This window comes from Pectinophora gossypiella, chromosome 10 (genome assembly GCF_024362695.1).
Source record: "Pectinophora gossypiella chromosome 10, ilPecGoss1.1, whole genome shotgun sequence".
NCBI classification, from domain to species: Eukaryota; Metazoa; Arthropoda; class Insecta; order Lepidoptera; family Gelechiidae; genus Pectinophora; species Pectinophora gossypiella.
The window spans coordinates 6,933,960-6,942,798 of record NC_065413.1 but is presented as its reverse complement, the minus strand read 5'-3'; the positions used below and the strand labels follow the sequence as shown (position 1 = coordinate 6,942,798).

General features: G+C 34.9%; 1 protein-coding gene and 1 long non-coding RNA gene across 2 annotated transcripts in view; one reads left to right on the top strand and one right to left on the bottom strand.

Annotated features, from left to right (window-relative positions):
- Positions 1-282: 282 nt before the first annotated feature.
- LOC126370338 (uncharacterized) lies at positions 283-7,206 on the bottom strand. The gene is made up of 3 exons (XR_007566846.1): positions 6,815-7,206; positions 1,640-1,771; positions 283-588 (listed from the first exon to the last, which is right to left on the bottom strand). It is a non-coding gene; the product is annotated as an uncharacterized LOC126370338 (long non-coding RNA).
- Positions 7,207-8,123: 917 nt separating this feature from the next.
- Positions 8,124-8,839, top strand: part of LOC126370217 (protein toll-like) — a 96,574-nt gene continuing 95,858 nt past the window's right edge. The window contains exon 1 of the mRNA XM_050015007.1: positions 8,124-8,218. The gene's annotated coding sequence lies outside the window, so the exon portion shown is untranslated. The remainder of the gene's footprint in view (positions 8,219-8,839) is intronic.

Here is an 8,839-nt window from a genome sequence, read left to right as displayed (position 1 = left end):
ACTTATCTGGCGGAAGAAGATAATGAAAGAACGTTCAATAAAAGGGGATTAGCATTAGGACTTGTAGAACTGCAAGAAAAGACCAATTCAAGCAAAAATTCATTCGCAGAGGGAATTATCCAATTATTGAGATCCATTAGACTTGCTCTGTAAAGTTATTAAATTGACATATTTTAGCTTTTCTGCATGAGCAATAAGGCCGGAAAATAAATATTGTTTAGCGTACCTATATATTGTATTGGATGTAGTGAATGATAAAGGGTGAACATAATAAACTAAAAATATTTTTAAAAAATTGTCTTTATTTACATCGTTTAAGTATAATTTTATAAAAAAGTCAGTAAGTATTGTAAATTATAAATCACATTCATCGGTAAAAACTGCGTAAGAAGTAGGAGTGAAGAAAATTGTAGAAAAAGAATATTTAATGAATGTGTGTGTGAAATCTTTATCAATGTGTTACCTAAAATAAATAATTATTTAATAAAATACTTATTATTCATTATATCAGAGCATAATGAAAAAAGTAGATAAAGCAAGATGTTTTATTCAGCATAATTCATCATTCTCGACCTCGCTTCTTCGTTTCTGAAAATAAAATTTACTTATTAATAATATTCAATAAGTACTAAGTACATTTATTAAAATATTATAATTTCTTCTTTACGACTCGTTCATTACCGTAATTGATTCAAACATTTATTCAATGAATCCTAACTTTTTTATGACGCTTCGTTTGACAAATCATTTTTTATTGGTCGAAGGAAATCAATATAAAGCCGTCTCTACACATTCTAGAATCGTTCATTTTTAGTTTGGATAAATTCGTTTGTATCGTTTACATAATACACAATTGGGGATATAGTTCTGAGCTTATGTTATGTTAAGTTCATCATATACTCACATAAAGATAACGAAATTGATGATAACATAACATGTTAATAAGGTGTGGTAGGTATTTGAACGTGTCTTGGCAATGGCATAGATAGAGCATTTGAAGATATAGTTGCTTTTACATGACTGTAAACGAGCAGTACGCAGTTTTCCTTTCCTTTTGATACAGATTTACGTACATATATAAACTCGCGCCTAGACACTATGGAATTCCATTTACTTTGATCCTGATACAGTTCTCTTGCTTCTTTCATATTCATCAATCAACAGATTTACATATTTTTAATAAAATAACTACACACACTCACATATATACATACATACATTCACGCTCGTGATCTACAAATCAGAGATCAGTGATCAGAAAACTTTTAGTTTTTTATAATAGGTTCAATCCAACAAGATGAACTAAGTACCCACACCTCACCAAGCTTACTGTTACATCAACGTGATAGGTGGTGAACCGTATCGTCGTCTATAATGGTCGAACAAATTCAAATTCAAAATTCAAAAATGTATTTATTCAGTAGGTAACATAGTTACACTTTGAATCGTCAATTTTTACATAACGAACGTCTCATCCGCTAAAATTACTGCAGCTTTTCTCAACCTGTATAGCCGGGGAAAAGAAGCTGCAAGAAAAACCTCGGCACAGGGCCCTAGACGTTCTTTAACAAAAAAAAAAATAAAAAAATAACCAACTTAACTGTGCCGTGCACTTAATGTCATATATCATTATACTTACAGAGAGTTGGTGTTGGTGTCGTCATTAACAAATATGATGTTGGTTGCCCATAGGATGATCAGTATTATCGCCACTATGAACAATAGTGTAAAGATAAAACTAATCACTTTACTCAAGAAACTGCACACGCAACTGAAAAACAAAGTTTTAGATTAGTTTTAAATAGTACTTACTTAAGTGAAAGGATGTATAATTGAGGAATGTTCTTAGACGCATGCGGTAAAAGTTCTCGAATCATATTTCAATTCAAACAAGATCTATTTTCGACCGTTCCTTTCAAGTAAACGTTTGTAGTTGTACTATCTCTCTTGTCTTTTGTTTCTTATGTTGTCTGCTATAAAAATATTTGTACGTGTTTAAGGTTTACAAAGTTTACCTAAGTCAAAGAACATTGCTGACAGCTAAGGTTGAAAAGATAAATCGTTGCTGGTTTTTGTGATATAATTAGATAAAGTTGTTGATAATAATTTTTATTATAATTATTACAATGAGAATGTTAAATTATTTTATTCTTCAACTAAATTATTTTAGGCTCAGGGCGTCGTCTGAGAGGAAATATATTTGAAAGAATTAATCGACCCTAGCGGGTCGATAGCGATAAGCGCTGAATGAGGGAAATCGTCGACCACGCTGGCGGGGTCGGTATCGGGGTCCTGAAGTGTTTGGTGTCGCGAGCTGATTGGCTGCCTCTATGGCTTTTGATTCAGTCATACCCTGGACGCTCCATATAATAATGTCAAGTCGGCGTCCCAAACGAATGAGGATAAAAACTGCCTATTCCTCCCATCAGGTGTCGCTACTGTTGAGTATTTTAAAATTTTGACAGTTCCCCATATTATTTGAGTAAACAAACATATTGCTTTGGTTATATTTTTACATTATAAACCTTTGCGCAGCGTTTAATTGCAAAATCATAGTGTTATATTTATTTCCTAAAGATCGGAAAGAAGAAAACTTATGAAACCTTATTTACAATCAAAACTGCCGTTTTCCAACTGGCTGTTTTTGTTTTTTGTAACTCATCCTTCAGACGGGATACACTCGACGTTGCTGTACGTTTTATAGCAATTTATCACGAATTTTAGCTGGACAGTATGGAGAACTGTCAAAATTTAGGAACAATCAACAGTGCTGCCGCCTACATTTGAGCTTCTAGTTTTTATCGTCCGTTTTATACGTCGTACGTATTATTCTTTATTGTCAGTTAGCCTTCTTCTATCGTGTAGGTTAGTACGGTCACGAGCATTAATATGTACCTATACACTTTGGTACCATGTCACATTAACTTTTTTGACAAATTGAACTGTAAGTCTCACTAAATGTCAAATATGTTAGTGCGACAGAGTCCTAATGTGGGTACATTATATTGCTCATGACTGTACCAAGTTTACTAAAGTACTTAATAAGTACCTTCGCGCTCTATAATTTATGTTTGGAAAAACAAAAATAGATTGTTATAATCACCTGTTGGTGATTCACGATGTAGTTTAAGGTGGATAACGCTTGGAACACGCCTAGAACTTGTTGACTCTACTTTGACGACTTCAAGGGTACATACGTACATACATATTAAGATCATGCCAATTTCCCGTTGAAATGAAATGAAATATATTGTCTTAAATGTGGTTCATGGGATGTTGGTTGTGTTAGGTAGAGACCACGTAATTCCACATAATACGATTGTAAACGACAAGAGCACCGCAGAAAGAAAGCAAAAAACGATAACGTATCAAAAACATAAAATCAATAAAAATGTAATTTAATGGCAGGCCGGAGACCAGCCAGTCGCTGCCTAACCAAATAGTTTGCGACAACGATCCTGACGCACCACTTTCGCGTCTTCCACTCTTATTGAAGACTTGACCTGACGTGATCTTTCCTTAAAACATCCTGGATCTGATTACGGTATATACAGGTTAGATCACTGACCTGGCTTACAGAGAACCTACGAAAAATATACTAATGTAAAGATTACGATATACATTCATTTTAGTAGTGTTCTTTGGTGATTTATGGATTATTTATTCAAAAGTAAAATTCATATTTATTAAGTAGGTGTACTTATTTGTACGTTTGGTATAATTTCTAATAGAATTACAATAATTGGGAGGGTTATTTTCTATACGGTTATTACTACGAAAGTGTATTAGTTTCCCCAAAGTATCATTACAGAGTAATACGTCGCGGTTATTTTGGTAGAACTGTGTCCGTATTTCCGAAGTAATGTATACAATTTTGAATAAACTACATAATGATTATATCTCCTAAAAGGTATTTTATCTCTGTACATACATGGGGACATAGACTACTCTGGGCGCCATCCTACTCGCGTCAGACAGACAGTACTGCGGGGCGGAAGGCAAGTGGAAAACCACTGCCCTATTATTTCCTAAAAAGTAGCATGAAGAATGCTACACCGACAAGAGCGTGGCTCTTAAATTAGTGATGATGACATATATGGGGGTGTTTCTGGTAGCCAATTAGCCGTTCTATTATTATATAATCTATTTTTGGTTATGACCGTCAACATTAGGCCACTATGTATAGTTAATACGTACATTAATTAATAATTGGTATCACGTTCTAAACGGTGAAGGAAACATAGTAGGGAAAACCTTTACGACTAGCGCGTGATCTAACCTGTTATTGGGCTGGTTTTCCCTTTGAGTTGGGAGGTCAGAGTTACGTTAGTTGTCAATCTCTAGAATTGAATTAATCAGTTACAAAGAGAATAGACATGGCATATTACAAAAGAGAGGAGTTCGTAACAAAATAGTACACACAGAATTGTTACGAAGTAACTATAGCCATAAAATAAGGAATAATACGTATAGAACTGCAACTCTCCGCTCCCCACCAGCGGCTGCGCTATGTTTACCCCTCCTTCTCGGTCTTACTTTAGACTTCAATCGTACGGGCGTCAGACATCACACACACAGATGCGCGTATACGATAACGTAAATGTGTAGTGTCTGTGTAAAACAAGGTGTTATGTATGAAGTGTCGAGCGCTATAGCTGTCTTTTAAAAAGCCCGTTCTGATCCTATGTGACTAGTTTAATGCGGAGCTATTAATATTGCTTGTATAATAAGTCGATGCACTAATCAAAGAGAAACACTGGCCCCGATTCCTGCAGACATCTCTTAATTTTACTTTAAGTTATACCTGTCATTTTCTTATCCGCCGAAAAGGAAAGGGACGGATGATTCACAGCTCTTAATTTTAGGAAGAATGAGTAAATAAATGAATAGCCCGGGCGAATTTTTAGACGGTCGTTTTAGATTTGTGCTTAAAATTGACGTGTGTTCCATAAATTTTATGCTTGTCGATTACCCGTCCCTTTCCTTTTCGGCGGATAAGAAAATGACAGATATAACCTAAAATAAAATTAGATGGTGTTTACAGGAATTAGCACCAATGGCGTATTGAAATATCCGCAACGGCGACTCGACATGCGACATAAACGGGTAGTTAACGTGACACGATATAATTGCTGTGATTCATGTTGCATTCGACATGCCTGCCATTCTGTGACTCGCCTTTTTACATAAAATGTGACCAGGTACTTTTTACCAGTCACGGACTTTAAATGATTAGTTGTCAGTACACCAATAAGAACGCCCAATTGTACTGTGTCTATGTGTAGTATCTGTATGTAGAAAAAGTATTTATTTATTTATTATTCTTTATTACACAAACAAATTACATAAAAATGTAACAGAAATGAACATGTACCAAAGACGAGCTTAACTCAACAGTATATTTGATTTGATTTTGTAAGTCTGGGTAATTTGAACTTTTATTATTTGGTAAACTCATCTAGCGGCTTCGTACAATACAATACAAATATACTTTATTGCACACAACACATAAAACAAGTTTTAGACAAAACATACACGAAAGATACAGTACAATCTGGCGGCCTTATTGATAAGCAGCAATTTCTTCCAGGCAACCGGTGGTAAAAAAAGAAACATTTATCATAAGTATAAAACAACAACACGACTGATTACAACAACAACTGAGTACAACTGATTGATCCGATAAAAAGTCTCCTATGTTTGCGTTTTTATCTACTAGTCTCCTAAGTATACATATATCTGGGTTTACCTATAGATTATTAGTATGCAATAACAAATTATTTAAATATCCAAAAGTACATTAATGTGATACGTATAATACCTACGCATCATACTGCTTTTAACCGGCTGCAAAAAAGGATGAGGTTACCCACCTTTAGTTGTTTCATTATACGTTTTATACCAATAAAGACAGCGTCGCGTCGGTCGGACCCTCGCGAATATACATAGTTATAAGTACTTTATATTTGTACGGTTACATTTGTGCAGTACGGGTATATATTTGTGAGGTTTATACCTCACATCCTTTATTCCTATTGCAATGGACAGAGCAATAACAGAATCATTTATTCAACGTAATTATCATGGATAAACTTGTTGAAGGTCAATGTCTTCATCATTGTACTCACTTGGGTTGCGCTCATTGTATTTAATATTGATTATTAACAAAAAAATGTTTTTATTTTTAGTTTTTTTTATACCTATAGATCATAAACGACGTATTGCACATACAACGCACCGTACACATTGTGACAACATTGTATTTTATAACTGAATACGTTAGAATGATTATACTTCTTACATTATGCGTACGATTACTGCTTGCCAATTAGTACAAGGTTTATGTTGCTGAAAGATGCGAAAATGAAACGTAAACTGATGACGTAGGTATGTGATGTTTCTGCGTCTATCCGAATTACAGAATTTTATATCGAGGAAAGAAATAGTTGAGTAATTTATCGTGTTTTTATTAGTTGGTAAAATTTCAGGTTTAGAAACAAATCATTCTTTTACTAAAGAGAAAAATGTTACAAAAATATTGTACACAGGTCATTACTGTATGAACAATGTACCTTACTGTATGAAAATTCAATGTCTACTGAATATATTTTATTTTATAGAGTAAGAAACAAGATTAAACTGTGTTAATGAAATCATAAAAATGGCCTCGCACAAATATTTACTTTATCTAAATACTTTTTGCACGGTGATATCGAGGTCAATGTACAAATTTTAATAACGCAAAAAAATATCCTATCAAATGTTTATCAGGAATAATGTAAAACAAATATAAGAAAACCATTTTATGACTTACCACATTTTGTTCTAGTTTTATATTTATCACAGGTTCAACAAATATAAAAGCACAGTCCTGTCCACTTCAGATCCACGACTGTAACGAAAAAGGTCCACCACACTGTCTAAACGGATCTATCGATAACTTTATCTTATCTATATTCGCGATACATTGATATTTTTTCTTTATTAGCAAATGTATCAGCATTATTTTATTCTACGTGCAAACGTGTTAATGCTTTGTGTACAACTGCTATGATATCACGTGTTGGCTAGCGACATTGACCTTAAGCCAATTACCTGGTGTATGTAGGACGAACAAAACGGGGTCGGACTGTTCAATACGACTTTCTAGGACAAAGGACCCTTCACCCCAATACAAAAAAAAAAACGAAGTTTTGAGATATTGAAAAAAGGAAAATACACTCAACATTATTCACGCCAGAGTGAGATAGAAAATTATGTATGTAGTATGACTAATGAACATTGGTCACTTGACAATTAGCGGAACCGACGTATCTTGCAATCATTACGTTGGCACTTTATTAAGTTATCTACAGATAAGATAAACGTATTTTTTTTGGTATTGATTCTGAGTAATGCTTAGGTATTTATTCATACGTAATCGGAAAGGCCGTTCAGATAAAACTAAAGCAATCGCATCTTTGTAGAACACAGGTTTATAACCACTACTTTCTTGAGTTGGTCGAGGGTGTTGTAATAAAAAAGTTTTGTATATTTTTTTAACTTTTTCCATTAGAGCGGATTCCCCAGAGTGAGGCGGCGGTTCGCGTGAGAATGAGCAATTTCCGCCCGACTGCCGCGATTTCGATCTGACTTCCTGTCTGGGCAGCGATTTTAAAATTTATAGAATCGCTTTACATGAAATTGAAAATAAGAACAAGGATGCTGATAAGTATGCGCCGCATGGAAAAATGAAGCGATGTTTTCGCTTAAGCCGTTATCTAAACAGGAACGTGCGGTGAAATATTGGGATTTATAGCAAGAGTTAAAACGAGAAAAACACCTTTTGTTTTGAGCTGGGGAAAAATAAACTTGATTTGTGTTTTAATTGCTCCTGTCTGGCGAAGTAATGAGAACAGTCGTGTTGTTGACTGCTAGACCGTCTGTGCTACAAACGTCTTATCGACCGACGTTTATTTTCTTTACGGAGGGAACGATAGGAGTAATAGTGAATTGAAACGGTTAGCAGGGCGAGTCGACCGCATTCCCGGCTCAGTAAATCAGGTGTGATTGCAGACCGCAGTAAGTCTCCATTGCCCGAACAATACGCCGGCGGAATAACGAACTCAATTGTGTTAAGTCAGATGCACCTGAGCGAGACATAGCTTTTTCAGCCAAGTCGTTACTCTTATTGAATAATAGAATACTTCGGACTGATGCACATCTATCTAGATTTTTAGTAAGTATGTATATTGAGTTTTTAAGAACAGTATGCCTGTGCGAAATGTATTGTAGCGGGGTCGACTGAGGTCGAATGAATGTTTATAGTTTTATTTTACGATCATTGATATAAATAAGGGGAAGGTCAGAATTAACTGATAAGAGGCAGCGACGAAATAACATATTATTACTGCATCCAATCGACAACCAATTCGTAGAAGCCGGCGACGGGAGCTATCGACGTTAGCAGTGCAAGTTCATTCTTATTCCAGAAGAAATTGAATTTTAAGCAGTGTCAATGGCCAACTTTTTCAATGAAAACGTCTCGTATTTCGAAATCAATCTTCTTGAAAAGTTTGGAAATTTCATCAAAGTCTGGAATCGGAAAAAAGGCCGTCTATGGTCACAAGTTGGACTCGTCGAGGGGAAAGTTGGGCTCACTGCTATCCAACTGCTCTTGATTGCACTCCCCCTTGGAAATTTTCAGCAAATACTTATATACTATTGGAAAGAAACTTCTGAGATCCCTCCTCAAGAATCTTAGAGGAATCATATTGATTCCCAGAATTAAGACAGTTGAGTTTCAATCAAAGAACAGGTAAGGTCGTTTTTTCTTATGGTTTCATTAATTGGAAAAGGG